Raw genomic sequence first — 12801 nt, 5'->3', positions numbered from 1 at the left:
CATTCATGTGCAAGGCGTTGGTCGCAATGGATAGTAAGGATGTCTCTAGAAGGGAAGGGGAACTTCATGGCCAGATGAGGGGTGGAGACGACGACGCCAAGGGTGTTGAGCAAGGGGCGGCCAAGGAGGACATTGTAAGATGTTGGTGCGTCAACGATGAGGAAGCGGATAGGAATGGTCTTGGTTTGGGCTCCATCACGAAAGATTGTGTGAAGGTCAATGTAGCCGCGAGTGGAAACTTATTCTCCAGAAAAGCCATAAATGGGTTCATCATACGGGACCATGGTCGTGTCTGGGAGTTGAAGCTTTTGGTATGTTGCCTAGTAGAGTATGTCAACGGAACTGCCTTGGTCTACTAGGACTTTTTTAATTGCGTAGTTCTCTATTTCGATAGTAATGACCATAGGGTCATCTTGTTAGTGGTCTAGACCGTGAAAGTCGTCGTCCGTGAAGGTGATGAGAGGCATGCGACGTCTGTGATGGAAATGGGTAATGTGGTTGATGGATTGGATATGGCGGAGGTGTTTCTTTCTGGCGAAAGAGGTGGATCCTCCACTAGCGAAACCACCAGAGATGGTGTTGATAGTGCCGCGTAGGGGAGGATCGACGCGGGTAACATTGGTGCGAGCCGGTTGGAGGTCTTGGTTGGTGGATTGGTTGGGGCGTCTATCATGGTGAAAGTCATGTGAAGGACGTTTGTGGTCGGAACGTGGAGAATGGCAGGATCGAGAGGGATGATCCTCTTTGCGGATGAAGCGGCGAAAGTGGCCAGCACGCACCAGTTCTTCAATTTTGTCCTAGAGTGCTTTGTAGTCCTCCGTGGTGTGACCATGATTGTGGTGATCGCGGCAATATTTGGTCATATCGGCGTTGGGGGGAGTTGTCGTCTTGCGTGGCAGCGGGATGAGGTCGGCTTGTAAGGCCTCATCAAGGAGGCGGGATCTGGGGACATTAAGGGGAGCGTATCTAGTAAAGCAGGGTTGTCGGGGCTCCTGTGGTCTCGGATCAGGGAGGGGGTGGTGGGGTGGGGTTGGTAGCGGTGGGTGTATAATCATTGTAGAATTTGGTGTGGAGGGTCTGCATTTCCTCCATGCGAACGTAGTCGACGACACGCAACTTTAGTTCGTGCATAGAGGTAGGTGGATGAAGGTAGACGTTGTTGGCAGGGGGTCGGGTTGAAGGGTGAGGGCCATGCATTGGACAATCACTTCTTGGTTGAGGTGTGGGGTGCGAAGGGCAACCTTGCTGATGCCATCAATAAATGCCCGAAGCGGCTCACCTTGTTCTTGCCTGATGCTGAGGAGGGAGATTGTAGTAGTTTGATGTGGGCGGCTGCCAGCGAAATGAGTTGAGAACATGTGTGAGAGGGTGTCGAAGCTGTCGATAGAGTAAGGTGGGAGGGTTGTGAACCATTCGAGAGCAGAGCCTTTGAGGGTGGTGGGAAAGGCTTTGCAAAAAACTGCGTCCTGGGAAGTGTACAAGGCGACATAGGTGATATAGACTTTAAGGTGTTCATTGGGGTCGGTTTCACCAGTGTTACGATCTAGTGTGAAGGGTTCCCACTAGGCGGGAAGGGGGGTGTTAGCGATAAAGTCGGTGAAGGGGAAGGGGATGGTGGACAAGTGTAGGAAAGGTGGAGGTGAAGTTGTGAGGGGGAATGTGGGTTGTAGGGAGATAGTGTGGGTTGTAAGGTGGGATATAAGTAGTATGTAGGGTGGTGGGCATGTTGTATTGAGCCTGAGTGGTAGGGAGGGTGGCGGCAGGGGTGGGGGCCGCGGCATGTCCTGGAAGGGTGGAGGGGAAGTGGGTGGGATGGGCTGGGAGGATGGGAGTTTGTTGGGTGGTGGTGAAGGTGTGCGGGGTAGGATTGTACTCGCTCTCTTCTTCCGTGGGCTGGAAAACTGGGGACTTTGTAGCTTCAGATGTTTCCTTGGCCTTTCCCTTTTGAGTCGGATCAGCCTCGATCTTTCGCTTGAGGCGAGAGTTTTCCTGTCGCAGTGCTTCCATCTCATCAGCGATGCGCTTCTTCATATCAGCCAGCTCTTGCTGCATCTTGGCTTGACCGTCCAGGATGGCGGCCAGATCTGGAGTGATGTTAGCGGTTCCTGAGGGGCCAGCGTCAACTTGCTTGTTGACTCCTGCTCTACTACGGGTTGAAACCATCTTCGGAGAAAACGGGTAGTAAAATGTTATCTCGTACCCCACGGTGGGCGCCAATTGTTCCTGCAGAGAACAATAAGATCAGTTAGGCACAAGTGTCACCTTACCCATATAGTCTGCTATCTCCTCGGTTGGCCTCTTCCCATTTGGCATATATCGGCTTGGACCCGGGAGGGGTTACCTACAGAAGGGACTCTGAAGCTTAAGTCAGCCAAAAGCTCTCAAAAAGTTAAATCAGGTGATTAATGAAGTAATGAATGCGTACCTTTAATTTGTGGGGTCCATGTCTATTTATAGATTATTAATTATGTTTACCCATTCCATGGGCTGGGCCCTGGTGTGGGCCATAGGTGGGCCTAGGCCCTTAGTCTCGACTATTGGGGGCTCACTAGATATCATGGGGGCTTTGATTTCACTGAGCATCTTAAGGTCGTCGGCATAAATCGACTACTCCCTTTGGCGGCTTGTGCTGCTATTGCTCATATGTTGTCCTAGTCGGGTTATTCCTTTTAGTGTCTTTTGTTACCGATTCAGGCCAGTTAGGCTTAGGTCAGCCTAGGCCAGTTACCTGAATGATTTTGTGTGTAAGTATGGTGATCGTTTATTATTATTACTTGGTTAAATTGGTTCGGTGTGATACAATATGTTGAGACCAATTTCCTAAGTAGAGACCAATTATTTTGGTAGCCAAAACCTGGTAACTAATGTTGGTGACCAATTTAAAAACCGATTAATTTGGTAGTCAAAAGTTTGGTAGCTAATGTTAGTGACCAATTTAGAAACTAATTCATAATATATAAACTATTTTGATTATCAATTTAGAGCCCAATTATAATTTTTTGAAACTATTCTAGTTGTCAATATTTTTTAGTTTTTAAATTGGTACCTAAATTGGTCACTATATAGTAACTAATTATTTTTTGTCACTAAAATTGGTCATTATTCAAAAAATTTATGTGGTGTACTACGACTTTATAAATTAGAGACTTCATTGATAAGTATTGATAGAGTATCCTAAATTATTAGACACAAATATGTGTTAGACAGGAATACGTATTGAACATGTATACATAACCTAAGTTGAAGTATCAATACATTATATGTGCTTTTTCTTGCATTCCACCTTTTTTTTTACACCCCTAGAATTCCCAAATTAGTCCTTGTTAAAATTATAATAAAAACCTTTGCACCTCCTCTATTTTATTATTCTTTGGATTAAATATTTTGGATTTGAAAGCATATTGCATAACAACAAATTGGGAAAGTATAAAAAATATACTTCTGAACAAGTACTACTAAAGTTATTTCTAGATCCGAAAATATTATCGAGAATATTTATTTTGAAATTAGTTATATTTCGGAATTCCTATTCCATAAGGTATTTTCGGGTCCATAATGTAAAAACAATTTTTTAATTTGGAAAATGTATTTTGGTATGTATGTTCCAGAATATTTTTTATATTTTAGAATAAATATTTCGAAAGGTATTTTTGAATCCAGAAATACATTCAAGAATATAAAACAAATTTCCAAAACCACCATTCTGGAAGGCATTTTCTAGATAAGTTCTCAAACATTTGTTTCAAAAAAATTTATACATTTTAGATTTGAAAATATTTTCCACAATAGTGATTCCAAAATATAAAAGTTATTTTTTTCTGAATGAATGTTTGGAAGACATTTTCAGATAAAAAATACTTTTCAGAATAACTGTTCTGGAATATTAAAAAAATGTCTTCTCTTAAATGGTGAATCTGAAAGGTATATTTTGCAATTCATGATTTGGACTTCATTTCATTTGACCTCGATGTTTGAGTGTTGCCTACCACTAATTAAAATGAAAAAGGAGTGGAAAGTGAGTCCAGAGAAAAGCATTTGGGTATTTTATTGGTGGAAAAAATGGATTGGAGAAGGGGATGCAAGGGAGGTAGGTAGGTGTAGGTGATAACATCCTATTTCTTAGAATTTTTCCTTTCTAAAAGTTTTGTTTTATTTTAAACTAATAGTTTTATGTCTTTATTTAACTAATTTTTGTTGTTTACTAATGAAAATTTAATTTTCAGAAAAATGTGATAAATAGTTTGATTTTAAGAGTATTTTATTGCATTTAGATTTGTTCTTTTTAAAACTCTTCTTTTTTTTTTCATAAAAATTTGTTTGCCAAGACATTTTACTTTTGCTGAATTATAGTTGAACTCTAACTCAATTTTTTTTATTTGTAAACTAGCCCCTGGTGGATCAACTTTGACCAAGGTTTTTCATAAAATAGTCTGTTTCAATTATTTGGCTAATTAATTATTTGCTTTGACGAAGGGGAGCACGAAAAGCTCCAACGCAAACCAGAAGCCCTAAGGCGTGAGTGTTTTGATCCAAGGGGAGAACAAGGCTGATGTGTGGTCAAGGGCAATGATTTGAAGGTTGAGGCATGATGAGATTGAGGTAGAGTCGAGATGAACGAGTGGAAGGAAGGTCAAGCTGATAAAGAGACTACCTATACCATGGAGTGACTGGAGAAGATCCACATATGCATAGGTACCACAGATCCTTCTTTTCATGTTTTATGACCTACAAGACAAATTAATATTACGTGGTTCCCTTTGATAGGTTGGGTCAAACATGGTTACACCATTCTTGATCCTTTTGGGATCCATTTCATATACCCTTTTGGAACATCATATGTCATTGCATAGCAATTCTTATAAGCATGGTCTTTCTTCATACAATAATTGCAAGAAATGAATGACATATCATTTGGCTCACTTTTGGAAAAGAAAAAAGAAAAGTTTTTGGCTTTCTTTTCAAAACTAAGGTTGTAACCTAGTCCAACCTTTCCAAAAACACAATTTTTAGAGCCAAGAATAGCTTTTAGGTTTGCTTTCCTTCTTATAGACTTTGCATAGGGTTTTAATAGGTATTTAACTTAATTTTTCAAAATAGTGCACTTTTCACAAGGTTTTGTAGCCAACTGATTTTCAAAAAAATAGGTTGAATTACTGTAAATCATGTCCATGCGTTTGAAATCAATTTTTAAGTCAACTACTTATGATTCTAGCTAATTAACTATGTTTTCTAACCAACTCCTTAATCCTTGTAATTGATTGTATATGACAACAATTTTATTTTCTTCATTATGCAATTCTTGAAAGTCTTGCAACAATTGATTATAGTCATTTTTGTCTTTTGATGGTAGAGAACTTACTTGGCTTGATGAAGATGATTAATATCAAGCCATGAGGCACAAGTTTGTTCTACACTTTCATCTTGTGATGAGCTACTTGTTGAATCATCATTGTCTTCGCAAGCTATGTAGACACATCTTTCCTTGGCATTTTTGTCCTTTTTCCTATCACCACTCTTCTCCTTCTCTTCTTAATGTTTGGACATTCAATTTTGATATGTCTTTGTTTTCCACAATTATAATAAGAGAAACTAGGAGTATTACTTGAAGAGTTTTGTTTAGAATTGTACCTCTTTTAATTACCTTTGTTGCCTTTCCTCTTAAGATACTTTCCAAACCTCTTAACTAGTAGATTCATGTTCTCATTGTCACTTGATTCAGCCACCTCCTCCTCGAGTTCATCACTCTTTTTGATGCTAGTTTTCAAGGTTATAATCTTCACCTTTTTCTATCTTGACTCTTGGTCATTTAGACTTTGCATCTCAATTTCATGTTCTCTTTGCTTACCAAACAATGTAGTTGTGGTCATAGTGTATAGATCTCTTGATTATGAGATGGTTGTGACCTTAGGTTGCCAACTCCTATCAAGACACTTTAACACTTTGATGTTTAGCTCCTCTTTATCAAACTCATTTCCCAAGCCTATAAGATAATTGACAATTTTTGTGAATCTCTTTTGTACTTCAGCTACAGATTCTCTTTGTTGCATCTTGAACAGTTCATATTCTTGGATCAAAGCATGCTTCCTTGCTCTCTTCACATTATTTCTTCCTACATGTCTTTTGCACTTTTTCATTGAGATACTCTAAAGAACTCATCCATGTTCAATGAAGATGTAAGGATATTCTTGGATGTACAATCATATTGGGCACTCCTTCTTTCCTCCTCTGTCCATAGATGCCATGGCTTGTCAACCTACTTATTTTCAACATCATGCTTAGGAGTGTAAGGTTTATTCACAATTGCATCCCAAAATACCTTGGTCAATTGATTAAATGAAAATTCATTCTAATTTTCTAAAACTGATATTAATACCACTAAACATACATGGCCTATGAATAAAAACACCTTCTACAAAAGGAAGCTTGTTTTCATCCATTTCAAAATGTTTTAGGTTCAAAATTGAATAACTTTCAAGAACCTTACTCTAGATACCAATTGTAATAATGAAATGGTTGGTTTAGCCAAGAAGAAGGGGTTGAATTGGCTTTGTAAAACTCTTTGAAAGCTTAAGAACCATTTTCTTTGAATCAGATTGACCACGCAATCAGAAAATAAAAGTTGCAAGACAGAACACTTTCAACTGACTAAAACAAAAAACAACAAGTTAATTTGTTCATACAGTATGAATCAATATATTAAAATATGAAAACAATCGACTAAAATTCTGGAAAATTATGAAGAAATTTTAAATGCACAAAACTCACTTAAACAACATGCTTTTTCAATCAAGATAGTTCCTATCAATATATCCAACTTGATTACATTACAAGGAAATGTAAAAACACATGCACACTTAACAAAAATTGATTTGCTTGGTTTCCTTAAGATTTTAAAGATGAACAAGATAAGGAAAAAAGGATCACACACTTGTTTTTATGCTAGTTCACTCAATCACAAATCTACATCCAGTTTACCAGGACAACTTGAGCCTGGTTTTCCACTATTTTCAAAAGTTTTACAAAATTACACCAAGATTACACTTTTAAATAAAGAAAACACTAAGTTTTTGAATCCCACAAAAATCTTATCCCCAACAATAAGAATCCCACTTACAAATCTAGAATCACACTAGGAACACTACATAGGCACAAGAACAATAAAACCTAATAAAGGCTCTCCCTAGCTAACCAAACACATGTTCTTCAAGCCTCAACCAAGCCAAAATGCCTCCAAGATCAACCAAGATCTTCAATCTACAGCTACAACTATGTGATTCAAAGAGAGAAAGTTTTCCATAAGTGTATGACTAGTTTTCGCATTCATGAAAAGTCTCAAATTGTACCTCATCTCTTTGAAAACTAGCTTATATAGCTCAGTCATAAGTGAATTCAACAGGTTGATTTGTCCATATAATCTATTAATTTCACTTGACTTAAGTGAAATCAGTTAATTGAAAAACAATTCAACTGATTGAATACATTCATACCAAAACTATATGTAGCAAGCCTTTTAACCTATTATAAAAACTTATTTTAACAAATTGAAAAGGGCACACAAAGACTAAAAGGACATCTAACCTTTGTCATATAGTCTACAAATACAATACAACATATAAACTTCATGATCTTCACTTCATTTCCAGATTCAACAAACACGAAACTTGATCATCAATGCATCTTTATCAATTCTTCATTAGCCTCATGTGATCTCATGCACTTGTGTCATTAAATTCTTGCACCAAGGTCACTTGTGCTAATAGTTGACACCCCTTCATCTCTAGTGTAATAGTTATAGTAATTTGCATCGCCACAGTTGAATTCAAATAGCTGGATCAGGTGATGCGACAGTTCAGGTTCAAACAAAACATCCTTTCTAACCTGTTAACCTTGATCAAGCTCACATGGATGATTTGAGAAGAAGAAATGACAGAGAACTAGTCGACATATCGTAAGTGATGGATCGTAATCTGGAATGACCAACATAATCGTGTCATTCAATTATTTTTTTTTCTGTCTCATTATCATACATGTAATTTTATCACTATAATTGTATAAATAACTTTTATTTACTATAATATAATAATTTAATGTAATTGTCATGAATCTTTTTTTTCACCATCCAACTTATGTTGAAGTTCAAAAGATGAAAGATCTATATTATTAGTTTAATCTTTGTTCTTTATGTCATTTTAATCAAGTGATGTATTATAACTTTTACTAATGTATAAAAAAAGAGATTTCGTTATAATTTAAAAATTGAAATAAACAAACATTTAAAATATTTTTTAATTTGAATATTTATTTTACTTTTATGTTTTTTAAAAGATATTTTTAATGTTTAACAAATAGGTTTTTTAAACGTTTGCAAATTTAAAAAATGTTTTGGTTCTTATAAAATTTGGATTTGGTATTCTATTTTGAAATGTATACAATTATAATTTCTTTCTAAATATTTGATATTTAAGAGACAACCATCCTTTTAATATTGAATATTTGATAATATTATGTTTCCTTTACTGCAATTATTCTATATAAATTAATTACTTTATATTGAAACATTAAGAGGGTACATGTACGAGTATATACCCCTTACGCAACAAAGATGGCGTGGGTCAAACTCCCATTGAGTTTGGGTATGAGGATGAAAATGAATTTTTTTTCTCTGGGGATAAGTATGAGATAGTGAAACAGTCCTCGCCCTTCCTCGTTGTCATCCCTAGTTGTAAAGTAGCAATGATCATGAACTCAAAATAAAGATAAAAATGTCTCCCAGATAAAATAAGGAGTGTTGGGATTAGATTTCACTTTGTTGTTCATATTCATGATTACTGTTTCATTGATTTATCAACATTCATGTATTGATTTGGAAGTACACTAATGTAATCCTAGGCCCATGTTTGGGTCACTAAGAGCTAAAGACATCAGTGTGATGTCTCACTGTTAAACTCGCCTCTAGACCTAAAGACAATCCTCCCTAATGTAGTAAAGGAATGAAGACTCGGGTCAAATCCAAGGAAATGGTGCGTATTAAGTTTAGTTTCTACAATTTAACCTTGCTAAAGATAATATAAAAATAATGCAAAGGGGGAAAATAAAATAAAATCAAGAAATTTCAGAATTACCTAAACTAAAACTAATTTAAATGCATGGTGGAAACTCTAAATTATGATCTGCATGAATGATGCATGATGTAAAACATGGAACGTAATGGGATGATGAATTGAAATTGATATGGAAAGTAGAAAAATCTATGTGAATTGTTCATGCGTGAGCATATTCAAAATAATGTAGTGCATAAATTGACTTAACATGACATAAATTTTACTACACCAAAACAAAAATTATGAAAATGCTAACTAACCTGAACTACTCATGTGTATGTAGAATTATATGTTATGCTCAATCTATGAATGATAAGAAAAAAATGGATAAAATTTAAAATCAGAACCTATATCTAACCATTAGAAAGATGAGAACATAGAAAGCTAACTAATGTGAATGCAGGATACAAATGACATTAATCTATGATGATGGATAATGCTGACCTAATGCAATACAAACGTGAAATTAGCTACCTAAGCATATGCATAACAAACACATAATAGATTGTGTGAATTTTTACAAATTTTCTATTGAAAATTGTAAAAATAGGGTCTTTTAATTCTTAAATTGCGTTTACCGGGAGTCGAACCCGGGTCTATTGCTTGGAAGGCAATTATCCTAACCGTTGGACTACAAACGCTTGACTCTGTTTTATTAGTATGAGTGAAATAATACTTTATGTTAAACAAAATTTATATTTGTTATCTAAAAACCTTTATATGTTTAACTATTTCTTTATCACTTCATGACACAACTATTATCTTCTTTCAAACTCTGGCACTCATGGCTTGGCCATGCTTCCACATTAATTGTTAAGAAAGTTTTCAATATGTGTAATATTTCCTATTGCAAAAACTAGGGGTGATCATGGATTGAATTTTTAATGATCCAATTCACATCCATTTTACATCCAGATAATTGGATTAGATTTTTAATCCAAATCCATTTTTTCAGCAAAACAAGTTTGGATTTTTTTTAAATCCGGCCAATTTTTTTTAGCAACTTAGTCTAATACGGCCAAATTTCAGCTAAAGTCGACTCGACCGAATATGGCCAAATTTTCTTTCAAGGCCTACTCGGCCAAATTTTAGTCAAGGATGACTTGAATGAATTCATGGGTTGGGGATGTCTGGACTGAATACGGAAAAATTTTGGTTAGAACTAACTCGATTGAATATGAACAAATTTCATCCAAGACTGACTCAGCTGAATATCGCTAAATTTAGGTCAGGGATGACTCGATCAAATGTAGGTCAAGGCCAAGTTGACTAAATTTCGATCTTTGTTGTGTCTTTTAATATGTTGAAATATTTTTTAACAAGTTAAATGGTGTCTTTTAATCTTTTGAATGGATTTTTAATAGATTAAAAGGTTAGCTGCAGTAGTCTTAACTCATACTTATTCAATCAGTTGATTTATTTTGTAATTGTCTGATTTCACTTAAGTTAAGTGAAATGAACCGATTGAATTGAAAATCAACCTGTTGAATTTCGTAACAGTTTGACTCTAAGAGTTTTATTTTTTGATAGAGATGGTGCAAGACCATTTATTAGCATGAAACCATTCTCTCTCTTTCATGATCATACAGATTGGAGCCGGTAAAGATTGATCTTGGATTAATTTTTGTAGCATTTTGCTTGGTGTTTGAAGCTTGGAGAAGGTGGTTGGGGTAGGCAGGTTTGTGCTACCACTGAGGTTTGATCTTTCTTAACCTTTGTGCTTGTGCTTGGTGGTTTTCCAAGTCTACAAGAGGTGTCTTGCTGTGTTGGTTTGATTCTTATATGATTCAAGAGCCTTTTTTATGTGTTTTTGCATATTTTGAAAGTGTAGAGGTGTAAACTTTGTAAATCTTTTGAAATAGTGCAAAGTCAGGCTTGGGTTGCCTTGACAAACTTGATGTAGCTTAGGTTTGACTGAACTAGTATAAAAATCTTGTGCATTGCTCTTTTCTCTAACCCTTCTTTCTTGCATTCCAATTTAAAATTTAAGGAATTGTGATATAAACTATATTTTTGACATTCTTGTGAGATATAGTGTTATCTGCAGCATTGATCATGTTTGTATAACTCATTGCAACCTATCTTGACTAATTTTTAATATTTTTCTTGCTTTAAAGCACAAATTCGCATTTCTGCATTTTTTCCAGTATTTTAGTCTATTGTTTTTGTGATTCAATCGCTTGAGTATATCAATACTGCATCTGTTTAGTAAAATCAATCGGCCAACTCTGTTTTTGATCGATTGAAAGTGTCCAGTCCAAGAGTGTTTGCATCCATACTTGGTGATCGAATTGATTCAATTAAAACCTATTTTAGACTTTTAAAAGTCACCCTATTTTTTAACTAGTCAACTCAACTCCCCCCCCCCTTTTTCTGCATTTCAACCATTTCAAAACTTAGAATTGGTATCTAGAGCTAGGTACTTGAAATTTGCTCAAGTAAGATCCTAAATTTGTCTTTGAACTACTTGAAATGGCTGAAAACAAGCTCCCTTATGCTGAAGGTGCCTTCATTCATAGACCTCCTATGTTTAGTGGCATTAATTACTAATTTGGAAAATTAGGATGAAAATCTTTATTGAATCAATAGATCAAGGGATATGGGATGCAATCATAAATGGACACTACACTCCTAAGCATACTATTGAAAATGTGCATGTTGATAAGCCTTAATGGATAAAGGAAGAAAGGAGAAGAGCTCAATATGATTGCAATGCTAAGAATATCCTCATGTCATCTATGAACATTGATGAGTTTTTTCTTGTTTCACAATGCAAGAGTTCCAAGGAAAGTTCAAAGGTGCTTGAAGTGACTCATGAAGGAACTAAGATGCAACAAGGAGAGTTTATAGCGGAAGTACAAAAGAGATTCACTCACATAGTCAACCATCTCATAGGTTTGGGTAAGGAATTTGACAAAGAGGACTTAAACATCAAGGTGTTGAAGTGTCTTGATAGATCTTGGCAACCAAAGGTCATGACTATCTAAGAAACAAGAGACCTATCCACATTGATTACAACTACATTGTTTGGCAAGCTAAGGGAGCATGAGAATGAGATGCAAAGGCTAAATGAGTTAGAGTCAAGTGAGAAAAAGGTAAGGAACATAGCCTTGAAGACTAGCACCAAGAAGAATGATGAGCCTGAGGATGAGGTGGTTGAATCAAGTGATAATGAGAACTTGAATCTTCTTGTCAAAAGGTTTGGGAAGTATCTCAAAAAGAAAGGAAGCAAAGGCAATCTCAAAAGGTACACTTCCAAACGAAATTAGTCAAATTCTTCTAATTTCACTTGTTATAATTGTGGAAAAAAGGATGTAAGACCCAATAAAAATTTAAATGCAGATTGTTATAATGTGGAAAAGTACTATCTCAAATGGTTGAGAGTGTTTTACTATGTGAGAGGAGTTGGGTTCAAGTCCCGTGGATGCCAAATTATATGTTATTTTAATATATCTATTATTTTAATGATATGATTCAACATGAGTAGTGATAATGTAATCCCAAAATTATAAGAATTATCACAAAACATGAATTAGTTGAATTAGTTGTGCATCAATTTTATAATTGAGTGGTTATGGGTTCAAACCTTGTTAAGAACGAAACTAAACTCTCTTTTTGTCAAATTTTATTTTGACTTGAATATGAAAAGGCAGAGAAAACCCTAGCTGCAAGAAGGGCAGCCTAGTAGGCTGGAAAGGCA

General features: G+C 35.8%; 1 non-coding gene across 1 annotated transcript; it reads right to left on the bottom strand.

The window, feature by feature from the left end:
• Window positions 1-9670: 9670 nt before the first annotated feature.
• TRNAG-UCC lies at window positions 9671-9742 on the bottom strand. Its single transcript has one exon. It is a non-coding gene; the product is annotated as a tRNA-Gly (tRNA).
• Window positions 9743-12801: the final 3059 nt, after the last annotated feature.

Source organism: Vigna unguiculata, chromosome 11, assembly GCF_004118075.2.
Source record: "Vigna unguiculata cultivar IT97K-499-35 chromosome 11, ASM411807v1, whole genome shotgun sequence".
NCBI classification, from domain to species: domain Eukaryota; kingdom Viridiplantae; phylum Streptophyta; class Magnoliopsida; order Fabales; family Fabaceae; genus Vigna; species Vigna unguiculata.
This window is presented reverse-complemented; position numbering and strand designations above follow the sequence as displayed.